The sequence below is a fragment of the Zootoca vivipara genome, chromosome 7 (assembly GCF_963506605.1).
Source record: "Zootoca vivipara chromosome 7, rZooViv1.1, whole genome shotgun sequence".
Classification (NCBI taxonomy): domain Eukaryota; kingdom Metazoa; phylum Chordata; class Lepidosauria; order Squamata; family Lacertidae; genus Zootoca; species Zootoca vivipara.
In genome coordinates, this window is record NC_083282.1 from 28,478,180 (window position 1) to 28,492,323 (window position 14,144).

At 43.1% G+C, this 14,144-nt stretch overlaps 1 protein-coding gene and 1 long non-coding RNA gene across 4 annotated transcripts in view; one reads left to right on the forward strand and one right to left on the reverse strand.

The window, feature by feature from the left end:
• Positions 1–2,837, reverse strand: part of ADGRL2 (adhesion G protein-coupled receptor L2) — a 257,131-nt gene extending 254,294 nt beyond the window's left edge. The window contains exon 1 of the mRNA XM_060276788.1: positions 2,796–2,837. The gene's annotated coding sequence lies outside the window, so the exon portion shown is untranslated. The remainder of the gene's footprint in view (positions 1–2,795) is intronic.
• The window catches only part of LOC118088973 (uncharacterized), a 59,198-nt gene that overhangs the window by 3,449 nt on the left and 41,605 nt on the right, over positions 1–14,144 (forward strand). The window lies entirely within an intron of this gene.

A 14,144-nucleotide genomic window follows, 5' to 3' on the forward strand; every position in this document is an offset into this window, starting at 1 on the left:
CACTCCATCACAGGGATATGAACCGCCAACCTTCTGATCGGCAAGCCCAAGAGGCTCAGTGGTTTAGACCACAGTGCCACCCACATCCCCCTTGCAAATGCAGGAATCTCATCCACTTTGAAACCAGACCCTGCTTAGCTTTGCCATTGCACTAGCAGATTGATTACTAGCCCCTACAAAGAGCAACTTGAATAGTCACCAGAAATATATGTTTTCAGATGCTAGTGCAATGGCAAAGCTAAGCAGGGTCTGGTTTCAAAGTGGATGAGATTATGCTCCCCAGTTTTCAGGACAGAGTGAAAATTAAGCTTTGCTCATCGTTTGTCTGCCTCTGTCCCACTTTGAATAAAATGTCCTTTGGAGTTTTTCATACGGCACTGGGTGCATCTCTTTGCTGATTCATATTCTGTGATAGTCTCACTGAAACGATCCTTAAGTGTGACACCCTTCTCTCTGAAAGTCAGCCTTGGCACTACACCTACTGACCCGGTTCTCCCACTTCTTTCACCATAGGAAAGCTTTGGCAGAAGACCAAGACAATGAGACAGCTCCTTGTTTTATATATATAGTCCTCAACCCTGACATGGCTAGAAGTGATTCATTTTGCACCTGAAGACAAAGGATTCTCTCATTCTGTACTGTTCACCCCGAAAAACCTTATGCGTTGCCAACATAAACAAAAGTTTCCAAGGATGCAGGGATAATAATAATAATAATAATAATAATAATAATAATAATAATAATAATTTAAGCCACCCATCTGACATCTGACTGCCGTGTTTCTCCAAAAATAAGACACCGTCTTATATTTATTTTTCCTCAAAAAACACACAGTGGCTTATTTTCAGGGGATGTCTTATTTATTTATTAATAATGGTACAGTTTAACCTACAAGGTTAAACTGCCTCTCACTATGGCTTATTTTCGGGGTATGGCTTATTTTCAGAGAAACACGATAGGTTGCCCCAGCCACTCTGGGTGGCTTCCAGCAAATAAAAACATCAAGCACCATTCAAATGTCTTCTAAAAGTCAGATAGTGGTTTATTTGATGAGAGGGCACTCCACAACTGAGAAGCCCTCCACCTGGTTCCCTCTAACCTCACTTCTCGCAGTAGGGGTGGTTTTTACAGGTGAAGGCATTATATGATCTGTATTGACCAGGCACCCCCAAACTGTGGCAGTCCAGATGTTTTGGCCTACAACTCCCATGATCCCTAACTAACAGGACCAGTGGTCAGGGATGATGGGAATTGTAGTCCAAAACATCTGGAGGGCCGAAGTTTGGGGATGCCTGGTATTGACAGTTACCTCATGCCAATAGGCCCATTTGTATGCAAAGGATACAGGGTCTTTGACAGTACTCAAGGCGAGGTGTGATTCAGTACACACCAGCGCAGCGTGGGGCCGAGGATATTGAGATCATGGGTGGTGTGTGCTATCTAAGAGTTAGTTGGGCTCTGTGATACATTTTGGACTTGCACACTACAGAGTCCTGGGGAAGCACAATATTTTGAGTCAGTACCTACCACAAAAGCTCCCTAGCCTGTCTTCAGTGAATCAACAAAGATATCTACAGTAACTTTTATTTCTCACGCAGAGAGACACACACAGACACACAGAGAGAGGGAGGGAGGGAGGGAGAGTACTCCTCCAGTCTTGAAACCATGTTATAGGTTTTCTTAAATCCCGTGAACGCCTCTGCTTTTGTATCAAAGACAACCGAAAATCAGCTTGGCACACATTTTAAGTCCTCCATTGTTTTAATGCATCTTTGCATTAAAGTTCTTGAATAATTGCCTTTTTTTAAAAAAAAAAAGTTTCTTCTGGGATTAGACAGGAAAGCTTTCAGCTGTAAGACTAAGAAGAGGTTACATTTGTGCTTGGAAGAAACTACTTTTTTCCAGCAATATTTTCCCCCATTGTCAAAACAGTTCAAATGTATGATGACTTTATGTTTATTTCCAACCAAATGTTTGAGGAATGAGATGGTGTTGAGGTGGGGAATAGAGGCCTATTTCAAGAGCTGTTGAACACAAGTCTCCTTAACAGTTGGTTTATCTCATTCAGGCTCCTTTTCTATGAAGTCTCATTTTAAGGTGACCTTTTCATGTACAATATGATGAATTTTTCATTTTATTTGATTGCAAAGGTGCTATGATCAAAGAGTAGAATAAATATTGCCCTTTTCCCAGTCTTGGGGTAGTGATGGGGAGAACCTTAGAAAATATCTGGGTGTTGTTATTTTTACAAAATGGTAGCATGCAGCTTTTACTCAGGATGTGGTGTCTATATTCTGAAAATATACCATTTTAAATTCACATATGCAGCAAAACCCTGGTGGAACATAAATAAGGATCAATTTTTATACAGTTCAACACAGTAAAACATTATATAGGCCTAACTCTCTCTCAATCTAAAGCAGAGATACAATTCCTCTCTCAACTGATAGAACGTAAACCATATTTATGTGTGTGGGTATGTATATATTACAATAAATTATGCAGCAAAACACATTGGTGAACACACCAGGTTCCTAAAGCATTTCTAGCAGAGATGGTAAATCTTTATGTTTCTGTAGAAACAACAACCAAAAATACTAGACAAAAATTAGATGGGAATTTTAAAGATGGCTTTACAGGGTTTAAATATTCAGATGTTTATAGCTGCATGAATAATACCCTTATCAAGTTGCATATTTATTTTTAAGTGAATTTTCATTATTTTCAAATGACAATTTTGCTTGTTCTCCTTTGTATTCATTGGTGTCAGATACAGAAAATAGTTTCCTGCTTACCATTCTGGGGAAGATGAAATTCATCATTGTGCCAAAAGTACCCTGGAAAGCAAAGAAATGTTATTAGTTATTATGCCCTTATCCATGGGGAGCCTAACTCCCCAAACATCAGCATCCACACACACAAATGAAACAAACCAATAGCTTAGAAACACAAAAGAAAGCAAAATACAAAACAAAGTGTGTCCCAGAAACATCCTTTATCTATTTAGGAAGCCCTAGTTAAATTCTGTGGGTGCTCAGAGTCCCTGGAAGTAATCACGAAAATAAGAGTATACATTATATTTTATGTTCTTATATATTATTATATTATTACTTTTCAAGCAGACTTCACAGAGTGATTTACATAGAAATAGCCACACAATAATCATCAATTGAAATGTTTGAATGAACAGCAAAGAGAAGTTTCAAGGGTGAAGGAGAACCAAATCAAGATGGTGTTTGAGGAAGGAGATGCACTGGGATGACTTCCATCTTTTAAAGCTTTTGGCGAGCTTCCTCTGTCTGTGCACTTCCACATTTGTGCAAAGAGAGGCTAACAAAAAGGCTAGAACCCAGTTTAACCATGTGTTGCAGCTTGAAGATGCCGTGTTTATCATTTGATTTATACCCCACCTTTCATCCAATGAGCTCAAGGTGGCCTACTCGGCTCTCGGTCTACTCTTTTTGTCTTCACAACAACCCTGTAAGGTAGGTTAAGCTGAGAGGCAACAACCACCCCCAAGCCACTCAGTGAGCTGTGTGGCTGAGCGGGGATTTGAACCCTTTCCCCTCAGGCCTTAGTCCAACACTCTAACCATGGCACCATACTGGCTCTCACTATGTTGCTAACCATAGTCATATTCACAATGTGCTGAGATGCAACTGGCATCTATGCTGAAAACATTCACAAATAATAATAATAAGAGTGGTTTTCCCAGCAACTCTGGGCAGCTTCCAGAAGGATATTAAAATACAATAATATATTAAACATTAAAAGCTTCCCTAAACAGGGCTGCCTTCATATGTCTTCTAAAAGTCTGTAGTTGTTTTTCTCTTTGACATCTGGTGGGAGGGCGTTCCACAGGGCGGGTGTCACTACCGAGAAGGCCCTCTGCCTGGTTCCCTGTAACTTGGCTTCTCGCAGCGAGGGAACCGCCAGAAGGCCCTCAGCACTGGACCTCAGTGTCCGGGCAGAACTCCTGGGCATCTGTCATAAGACAGTTGAAATAAATCACTTGGGGGGGGGTATGTGTATGCAGAGAAGACATCATGGTCATGTGAATTTGCCCTATGTTGAAAATCAATGCGGCTGCTTTTTGCATTAGATTGAAGCCACGGCTATGAATCAATTTGTGGACTTTCCATTCTCCTACACTTTTTAAAGCCATTAGAACTCCAGCAGATTCATTTGTGTATCACATATTTATTCCATTCTTCCAAAGAGCTCAAAGCAGTATATATAGGATTGTCCCCGAAAGGCAGGTCAGGTTAAATAGTGACTAATAACCCACTGAGTTTCTCAGCCAGCTGAGTGGAAATATGAACCTGAATTTGCTACATCCAAGCCCAAGACCCTAGCCATTATTAGACAAAGAATGGCCCTAGGGATCATGGGAGTTGTAGGCCAAAACATCTGGAGGGCCGCAGTTTGGGGGTGCCTGCTCTAGCTCATTCAGGAAATCACAGCTCATTTAGCGCCACCAACTTGGTATGATACAGTAGAAAACATAAAAATTATGCTGTATATACAGTATATATGGTGGCTCAGACAGGGATGCAAAGAGAAATCTGTAGCTGAAACTGAACAGTGAGAAAAGGGAAGTTGGTCACTAGAACAGGAACTACTAGACATTCTCATGGTTAGCTGCAAGTTTGTGGGTGGGTGCTTAACTTACTTTTGAGGTGACTAAGGGTGCATATGAGTAAGTAAGTTTCCTTTCTTTCATTCTACAAATCAGCTCTCACCAATGGTTGGTCTGGTGCTTTGTAGCCTTCCCAGTTGCCCACACTTCAATTAAATTCCAGGGAAAGGCATCATGAGGTAATATCTCTCACGGGCCTTTTTCAGATCAGGAAGCATGGAGAGCTGGGTTGGCTGCAGAGTGCTTGAGAAATGTTTACCGGAAAGAAACACACTCTCTCTCTCTCTCTCACACACACACACACACACCACCCTTGGCTATCTTGCACCAATAAAGTGATCTCAAAACTTTGTGCTCACAGAAATTCTAAATAAACTCTAAAGTGCCTTGAAGATGAGGCAGAAAAAATGGAGGCTTCTTTTGTGAAATTGGATGACAGATTTGAAACATGGAATCCAAACACCGCAGAGACCAAGAAACACCCCGCATTGTCTAACTGTGGTTGTTAAGCATCTGGGTTTGTTGAGGCAGTTGCTTCCATTTCTCCTAGTTTACTACTCAGGACTTGCCTAGTGGATAAGCCATCAGCCGGGGACTGTGGGAGCAAGTCATTGTGTTCCTTATAGGAAAACGAACCAACTAGGGTTGCCACCCGTCTTGTAAAAAAAAATGGATTGTCATGCTTTGGGACCACAGTTTCTCTAGCTCCGTTTGGCCCCCAAACAGGATGCCTTTTGTCCTGTTTTCAAAATAAAAACCAGCATTTGTGTGTCCCCCCTAACTTGCTTGTCTCACGCAGCCTAGCTTGCTAGGGGCCTAGGAAGTTGAGCCCACCCTCCCCTCTAAAGCTGGCTGATTGACACTCCAGGCTAAGCAATAGTGGAACCAACGCTCAAGGGAAGAACATGTATCCTGCTTGCAGAACACCCCACGTTCAATTCCTCTCATTCACAAGTGACTCACTGGGTGGAGTGGAACAGCAACACCAGCTTCCCAGTAGGTGGATCAATGTTGCTTACCTGGAAGGGGAGGGGGAAGGGCAAGGTGGCGATGAGGTTAATGCAGTGCAAAGAGTGCCAAATTGGCCCTGCCACTGCATTTGCAGTGCGCCAACCTCCCTGCCACTCCACCTTTCCCTCCCAGTAAGCAAAAGCAACCCACCTGCTGGGGAGCTAGCATAGTGGATCCTTCCCCGCCCCTAGTGATCCACTTCTGCTGACATCTCCAGTTGAAATGCTCAGGTGGCAGGTGATGCAAAGACCACGGAGAGCTACGCAGATTAGATGAACAAACAGCCTCTTCTGATAATAATGCAGCTTCTTATGTCCGTGGCACTGCAACTGGTATCAGTGTACCCCACCCAGTCTGAGTAGTACATCAATTCCAAACTTAGAAATGCATCATCATTGTTTTGTGATATTACCTGTGTAGCAATGGCTACTGAATCCACATAGCCAGGTCCCACCCTGCACTAATAACACTGGAAAGAGAGAGGTCACGTAGCCTTCTCCACCTGCCTTGCACCTGCCCAAAGGCGGTGGCAGGGTAGGAAATAACCACAGCCTCCACCCATCCAATGTGGTTTCGCTGCTTCAAAATCTTAGTAACCTAGAATGCAATCCGGCTACACTAAAGTGGGAAGCACACTATGCAAGTGACCTTAGTTTTGTTTCTTCTTCTGCTTCTCCTCCCTAAGATAAAACAGGTAATTAAACTAAATTCCTTTCTGAATTTAGTATTGAATTTTAAGGCGCATACTGCTTGACGTCTCTTGTGACATTCTATGCTATAAATTCTTTGTCACTTGGGCTACCTGGCCACCCTAGAACTCATCACGCTAAAGTGCCTCACTGGGCTGCCAATTATTTTCTGGAATTACTAGTCCAACCCCATGACAACATTTTTTAAAGCTGTTGCTTTCCAGCACTTTCCCCCTTCTATTAACATTTCAGCCTGACCACTGTATGCTAGCTTACTGCTCATATCACTGAATGCAATGAACTCCCTGCTCCTTATAAGCCTCATAAGGTCACATTTTCTCCTTGCACTTCATAAATCAATAAACACATTCGAAAGTTCTTCTTCTTCTTGTTTTTTTAATCGACAGTTCCTGAAGAGGGCAGTACGTTCTAGATATTATTGAATCATAATCTAAGACATGACAGCCGGGCTTTACTGTACTGTAAGAAAGAGAGTGAGAAAACATATAGCTGGATATTTTGTGTAGCAGTTCCCATGGAACAATAAACCAGATCAGGCTGTTACAAGCCAAGGTCAAAACTGGATCCGATTATTAAAGGGAGCATTCAAATAAGGGACCTGAAGCAATGCATTTAGCAAAGGGAACCACGACAAAATCAACAAGAAGTTGTACTTTCACAAGGAATGGGTTTTATCTTTATTGCCAGATATAACTCCACCCCCCACCCCCACTTATTGGCAGTGCATAGACTGTCAAAAAACTTCTAAAGGGGTTAGATTTAATTATCTCACTCCTTGCACATTTCATCTCGATTGCTATGGCAACATGCGGTTGCCTCAGCAGCAATGCACACTTTAATCAGATATTTCCTCACTCATTTCTCTGTTCGCCACAGCGATGCGATGAAATTTATAGCCAAGCCCTGATACATGGCGCTACACCTCAGAGGAACCGGCGGAGTTCAATCCGACCATCCCAAATGGGTGCGCATATCAGCGCACCGACATGTACGTGCAGAGCCACCTACCCAGATGTTTTCAGAGAGTTTGGCAGCTGGATGACATGTGGAGTGCGAGGCGATGATAAGTAGGTGTGCTTGGAGCGCATTTCAACTTCATTGATTTTTCTCTCTCTTTTTTAGCCTGTTTCCCTTTACCACTCCCTCTTTACAAAGCAGCCACCCACTTATTCAGGCAGCCCAACCCTCCAAGCTAATGGGCAGGCACCCCGGGTTTCTGCAGGAACTCTATTTAAGTGTCGAGAAGAGAAAACATAATAACCGGCCAGACAATATCATTTCTTCCACTTCCACCCCTCCCCAAAAAGCTTTTTGTTTGATTACTCATCCCTTGATTAAACACCTCTCAGAGGATGACGGGGCCTCTTTCAACTGCCTGACTGAGAAATCGGGGACAAACGCTAAAACAAAAATAATTAGGGGCAGCGAACCAGCAGCAGGGGTGCAATTCAAACAGCAGACAATGTGCTCATTCAGACAACTGCAACATGCGCATACAGTCTGATTACAGGAATGTGTAGCATTTTCAAAGCAGGAGAAATGTACGAATCAGAGGGAAAATTGCAAGCAATTGAGCATGAAGCAAATGGGATGTCTATGTTTCACACATGAAGATAAGGCTAGATATAAAAACAAACAAAACAGATCTGGATAGATATCACTTGAAGTAATACAAAAGCACCGATTGCGAGCTTTCTTCTTATTCTTTGTGTTATTGCTATTGCTATTACTGTCCTTATTTATTTTAGGATAATAGAATCTGCAGTTCCCAGAATTAATACCAGTTCTTTGCCTCCAGTGGCAATTAAGTCCTCTTGGCTCAGTGTATGGGATTATTCCCATACTGGCCTCAGAGTATGGATCTGTGGCACTGGAATGCAGCCAGGGGTCGTAACAGTAAATATAAATATATAAACAGTGTTATAACTATCATTGAAAAATGGGCTGTGCCTGTGAAAAACCCAGGATAAAAGTATCTTTTTTAAAACAAGATACTTTTTTGTTTTTTAGGTAAAGGTAAAGGGGCCCCTGACCATCAGGTCCAGTTGTGTCCGACTCTGGGGTTGCAGCGCTCTTCTCGCTCTATAGGCCGAGGGAGCCAGCGTTTGTCCGCAGACAGCTTCCGGGTCATGTGGCCTGCATGACAAAGCTGCTTCTGGCGAACCAGAGCAGCGCATGGAAACGCTGTTTACCTTCCTGCCGGTAACTTCCTACTTGCACTTTGATGTGCTTTCAAACTGCTAGGTGGGCAGGAGCTGGGACCGAGCAACGGGAGCTCACCCCGTTGCAGGGATTCGAACCGCCGACCTTCTGATCAGCAAGCCCTAGGTTCTGTGGTTTAACCCACAGCGCCACCTGGGTCCCTCCCTTTTTGTTTTTTAAACAAATGCAAAAACCATTAAACCCTTATTCAGCAGTACATCTAATGACTATTCTACCAGGAGAAAAGTCTTATGAGACTTGAGTTAAATTGTTCGGAAGGCCACACTGGCCTCCATAATAAACTCAAGTTCAATTGCCTCGTTCTGATTAAAATGATGGCTTTTGGTTGTTGTATTTATAATTAACTTGAGGACCTTTTTCTCCATGTTTGCTGAATGTGTGGAAGGAGCAGGATCACACCATTAATCCTACCCCTTTAATGTTAATGCACTTGCTGACCGCCCCCCCCCCCGGCAGCCATGCTTCTAATGCTTTTAGTCCGAATGGAGACCTATGCACATAATGTTGAACTCCTCCACTCTACAATTACTAGAGTGGTTTATCAATCAACCCCTCTTTCCAGGGAACTCTGGGAATTGTAATTCTGTGAGGGGAATAGGGTTCTCCTAACAACACTCAGCACCCTAAACAAGTTACAGTCCCTAGGATTCTTTGGAGGAAGCTGTGACTGTTAAAGTGGTATAGTGCTTGAAATGTATAGTGCAGATGGGGGCATAGATTGAAGAAGTATGTATCAAACATCATGCTTTGAAACCACAGTTTACAAAGACAGAGGCATTGTGGGTAAAATATGTCACAGAGCAAATCAACGGGGTTATTTCATCAGTAGGGACTGGCTGAGAAAGAACACATGTGGTAAGAAGGAGGAAGATAGAATTGTGTCGTAAATTCTTGGCTGCACTTGAAGGAAATATGGGGAGCTTCAGGAGAGATGTTTGGGCAGAGGGGAGGAAAAAGAATCATGTGTGAAGGAAATAAAAAATAAGGTCTGTTTGCAATTTCTACCTATCATATATGCAGCATTACTATTTTCTCACATACATCCCTATCAAAGGAAACATTGATTTCCCTTCCCCCGCTGTGATGCCTAATAGCTCTGAAAATGATTCTCTGAATATGTTGGAAGGAAGATCTTTGTTTTCCTTGCACGTCATGCAGAAGAACAGAGAGGGCCCGGATAAAGATTTGTCAAGAAAGTGAAGCGATTTGCCATAGAGACACAAAAGCAAAACACACAAACATGACTTCATTGCCATTAAACTTTTCCTTATGAACATATGCTGCACAATGCATAGGCGCTCAAATGTAAACATTTCAACAGAGTAAGAGGTGGTGGTGGGGAACCCCTGAAAAGTGGTTATAAATTACCATAATTACTACAGACAGAAATGGATTCATAATCCTATTGTAAGTGCATAATTTTACTCACACCAGCAATCTTTCCAATGCCATTGGCATAGCTGCCAAGTTATCCCTTTTTTAAAGGGATTTTCCCTTATGCTGAATAGGCTTCCTCGCGAGAAAAGGGAAAACTTGGCAGCTATGGCCATTGGTGCAATCTAGTAAAAGATGGTTGCACTTAAGTTCCCTAGAAATCAATGGGACAAGAACACAGTGAAGCACTTAACAGCCAGTCTTGCCTAATTCTTCCCAGGTTGTGCCCAGTGGATCAACATGTAGAATTTAATAGGGCTGGAAAGCAGCTGAAGTTCCTCTGCTCCAAAGCAGCTTGTTTGAACTGGATAATGAATGTGTCTGAGACCTAGCTCACACTTTCTCCATTCTAGAAGTCTTACGCACGTGGCAGGGCCAGAGTGAACATGTACTCAAGTGCACATACCTGATCTCATAATTCTCCCACCTCAAAATAAACAAATAAACAAATAAACAAATAGAAATAAATAGAAGGATCATGGCAGTCAGATGCACCACACCTACACTTATCTGTGTCAACACTGCCTGTTCAATTTACGCATGACATAATATGCATAATGGTGGATGCACACGCAAGCATACAGACTACCATAATTTTTTTTTTTGTGTGTGTGTGTGTGTGTGTGTGTGTGTGTGTGTGTGTATCTTTGGAAACTAACTTTGGCTGAATCAGACTGTTGGTCTGTCTAGCTCAGAATTTTCTATGCTGACTGGCAGTGACTCCCCAGAGTTGCATAGAGGACTCCTTCCCAACCCTACCTGCAGGAATGGATCACCTGGTGGGAAAGAGCCACAGTGCACTGTTGCCACTTATTGGGAGTCGGCAACCTAAGGCCCCTAAGGGGTTGTTGAACCGGCTCATGGACCCCCACCGCCCACTTAGTTGGCTCCCATGCACCGCGCTAAACAGGTGCGGAGCAGAGCAGGGACCGCCTTCCGTGACGTTGGCCAGCTTCCCATTGGCTGCAGAAAGCTGCACACGCCTCCTCCGCACAGGAAGGAGCGCTGGAAATAGTGTTTGTGTGTGCGTGCGTGTGTGCACTCTGGCCCAGTGCAGCATCTGCAGGACCGTGAACCATCCCAAGCCACAAAAACTTTGCTGACCCCTGGTCTGGAGCCTTCGTTATACATCTTTAGGCACCAGTTCCTCTTCAACCAGGTTTTGGGCTGATTAATATTCTGTGGCCTTTTAAATGTGTTTGTGGGAGGGTGTGTGGTTGTTGTTTTGGTTCTTTTTTTGTGCTTTTATCTTGCATTTTTATCTTCCCTGAGATCTTTGGATATAAACATTTAATAAACAACAACAAGAACAGCAACAAAAGAGGCAGGTTGGCTGCAAGCTCAGGGTTGCACAGATGCATAGCAGTCCCACCTCTGAATTTATGCAGCCTTGACTTTACCACCACCTCACCCCTCTCTTTGTCTCTCCCACTAAGGGGCACCCAGGTAACGACACCACTTTTGGGGGGTTCACCCCTCTGCCTAAGCCACATCCTCCTACTTTGAGTTGCCAGGGATTGAACCTGGCACATTTTGCATGCAAGACATAGACAATGGACGTAGATCCTGTAGGCCCATATGGTTGCAAAGAGACTTATATTTCAAGGTTTGAAAGACCAATGCCCACTATCCTAGTACTCAGTTGTCTGAATATCTTACAGCCTCCCCACTTTTAAACACATGACCTAGAATGATTAATCTCGTTTAGATACCTTTTTGGACAAACAAACTGCATATATTAATGAACATGTTTAAGTTAAGATTGAAGGAATATTCTTATTGTTAATGTCAGCTAGCAATGATTTTATCTCCCCATATTTCCTTCTGTTATGTCTGAATAATAACAATAACAATTATTATTATTATTATTATTATTATTATTATTATTATAGTTCAACTAAGCAACTAAGCTATGGGCTTCAATCCAATTTGTGGCTAGGCTAAATCACTTATCCTGCAGCAGTGTACAACTATCCAATTTAGTTTGTAAGAAGAAATATTTTACTGTGCAACTTTATCCCTTCCTGTAAACTGATGCCTCACAAACAGGGGACAGTGCCGCAAATGCTCACACAGCATCCTTAACAAAGCATTCATGGCATGTCCACCCCACCTTTCTCTAAAATACGGAGGGAAATAACCTTATTTTATTTTCCAGCTGATGCTTGTTAGGCTAAGTAGGCAGCTAGAACTCTGCAAGGAAAACAGCTAGTAGAAAGAGGGTTAAATGCCATTTCTGAAGTTAGGCATCATTGCTGAAATTGCTTCTCCACTGTCTTATTCAAAAAAATTTTTTAAAAAAAATCCTTCCAGTAGCACCTTAGAGACTAACTGTGTCATTGGTATGAGCTTTTGTGTCCATGCATAGTTCTTCAGATACACTGAAACAGGTTTGGATGCACACGAAAGCTCATACCAATGACAAACTTAGTTTGTCTGGATGGCGCTGTGGGTTAAACCACAGAGCCTTGGGCTTGCCGATCAGAAGGTTGGCAGTTCGAATCCCCGTGAGAGGGTGAGCTCCTGTTGTTCAGTTCCTGCACCTGCCAACCTAGCAGTTTGAAAGCATGTCAAAGTGCAAGTAGATAAATACCGGTAGGTACCGCTCTGGCAGGAAGGTAAAAGGCATTTCCGTGTGCTGCTGTGGTTCACCAGAAGCGGCTTAGTCATGCTGGCCACATGACCTGGAAGCTGTACGCCGACTCCCTCAGCGAGATGAACACCGCAACCCCAGAGTCATCTGCAACTGGACCTAACAGTCAGGGGTCCCTTTACCTTTACTTTAAGGTGCTACTGGAAGGATTTTTTTAAAAAAAAATTGTTTCAAGTACAGCAGACCAACATGGCTACCTACCTGTCTTATTCAAATATAACATGTAGAATGACATGGTTTAAAAATCTACGCTCCTGCCCCAAAACCAGCCATAGTTTGATAGATAGTAGAGAGACAACGATAATAAATATATTCCTGAAAGCTCTGCAGGATTATGCTTTGTTCTTCCAGATTCAGTTACAGCAGCTCTTCAATGAGAGGTAACCAGCACAGAGCGAAGCTTCTAATTTCTCCTCCTTCAACCTTGAAAGTATTGCGGGATATCACCTGACCATTAAAATAGTGAGGAGGAACTTGTTAAGAACTCCTGCCTGGCTATATATTTATGGACTTTATGCATACTTTTATGATAGCACTAACATTCCCTGAAGGGATTATTAAGTTGTTAGACAAATTAAAATTAAATAAGAAGGAAAGGTGCACTTGAACTAAAAACTGTTTAAGCATGCCTAAAGGCAAGGACCAGAGCGAGCAGCAGGAATTTCTCCTCCCGCATGTCTCCCACAGCTCTTTGCCAGCTTCAGTGGTTCCTTCTTCTGCCAACTTCCGTTTCAGAAGACTTTAGTGAGGGCATTGCGAATAGCAGAATTGTAAGCTGACCATTTGTTTATTTCTCTGTGAAGGTTTTCTGTACCACTAACATTAAAGGGGTGGGGGGAGGATTATGGCTGTGATGAACAGTATAAAACCAACACTGAAATGATATTCAGAAAACAAGTGTGAAACACATACCCCCCCGAAGTTCAGATTTATACAGAGGGAGAGGAAGAGGAAGAGGAAGAGGAAGAGGGAGGAGGAGGAGGAGGAGGAGGAGGAGGAGGAGGAGGAGGAGAGGAGTTTGGATTTGATATCCCACTTTATCACTACCCTAAGGAGTCTCAAAGTGGCTAACATTCTCCTTTCCCTTCCTCTCCCAAAACAAACACTCTGTGAGGTGAGTGAGGTGAGTGGGGCTGAGAGACTTCAAAGAAGTGTGACTAGCCCAAGGTCACCCAGCAGCTGCATGTGGAGGAGCAGAGATGCGAACCCGGTTCCCCAGATTATGAGTCTACCGCTCTTAACCACTACACCATACTGGCTCACACTGGGAGGGCCTGGGTGAACAGGTGAGTTCTAAGCAGGTGCTTAAATGCCATTATGAAAGGTCCCTTCATTGGGAGAACCTGGAAAATGCCAAGTTCCACCACACTCAAGGCCCTGGCCTTGGTAGAAATAAGACAAACCTCAGAAGCGTATGACACTACTGAGAGTGTCTCTGCAAAGGATCAAAGTGCCCAGGCAGTGGGAACCAAGG